The 1,075-nt window shown below is 45.8% G+C and overlaps 1 long non-coding RNA gene across 1 annotated transcript in view; it reads right to left on the bottom strand.

The window, feature by feature from the left end:
* The window catches only part of LOC105854466, a 1,616-nt gene extending 980 nt beyond the window's left edge, over positions 1-636 (bottom strand). Inside the window, exon 1 of the long non-coding RNA XR_001146131.1 lies at positions 466-636. This is a non-coding gene — a long non-coding RNA (uncharacterized LOC105854466). The remainder of the gene's footprint in view (positions 1-465) is intronic.
* Between the last annotated feature and the right edge of the window lie 439 nt (positions 637-1,075).

Below are 1,075 nucleotides of genomic sequence, written 5' to 3'. Positions count from 1 at the left end.
CGGCCTGTTCTGCTCCCCACTCTGTCTCTGGTGAATCCTCTCACCCTCCGCATCTCTGGCCTGTACCCCAGTTTTGTATGCATAAATAAATAAATCTTAAAAAAAAAAAGAATTCAACTGTGGTTACAGAAAAACATTTATGGGTGAAATTCGGGCCCCCGGTAGTCAAGCAGGCCAGGCATCTGGAGTTTATGTCAAGGTCACCTTGTTACTTTTAGCTCCAGTATGGCCAGCTTTTAACTGTAAATAAACATATTTTGCCCTTTTTTTCATTTGTAAATTTCTGTTGAATCCACAGCTGCATACAGCTTTAATTACAGAGAAAACAAGACATGACTCCAAAGTCTGGGCCCTTCCGGCTTTGGGGTACAGGGGTCCTGTGACACAAGCTGTGCAATCTCTATCGACTGACATATTCCCGAAAGAGACGGAAGTGCTCTGAAAAATCAGAATTCCCACACTCACTTATGTGACGACCTCCTTTTATTGTAATATCAAAATATTCTAAGCAACCATCAGCTTGCAACCGGGTTGCCTCAGCCTCATAAGGCGCCGCCTGGCTCGGGTGAGCAAGCGCTGCCCATACAGGAAATTCCTCTAGAAAGCAAAAAGTAATATTACAACTGGCTGATTAATAAAAACATTTATAAAACAATCAATACTGTAAGACAAGGCAGTACTAGAACATGCTAAAAAATAATGAAAGTTCTTTTACTGCCCGGACCAGAACCCAAATCTTATCGCTCTACTGTCTAAGCCTTTATTGCTCCGTCTCTAAACGGGGGACCCTACTGTGGCCCTCAGTGATTTACCTGCCAGGAAAGTCCTCCAGCCTGGTCTTCGACCTCACTTCACCCTCTTTCACGACTCCTCGGCCGGCGCCCTCCCCTCCCCTCACAGCTCAGCCAGCCTCCACCCTCGTCCTCGACGTGCCTTTGCCCTCTGGGAGTCTCAGTGAGAATGAAGATCACTAGTAGCACTGACGCTTTGTCGGGGCTTGATTTTAGCCACCGTCACTGTGGTAAATATAACAACGTCAGCCTTCCATTTTATGAATTTACGTACCTCTGTCAAC

The sequence above is a fragment of the Condylura cristata genome, unplaced genomic scaffold (genome assembly GCF_000260355.1).
Source record: "Condylura cristata isolate star-nosed mole 26May11 unplaced genomic scaffold, ConCri1.0 scaffold00041, whole genome shotgun sequence".
Classification (NCBI taxonomy): domain Eukaryota; kingdom Metazoa; phylum Chordata; class Mammalia; order Eulipotyphla; family Talpidae; genus Condylura; species Condylura cristata.
Note: the sequence above shows the minus strand (reverse complement) of the source record. Positions and strands in the feature narration are given on the sequence as shown.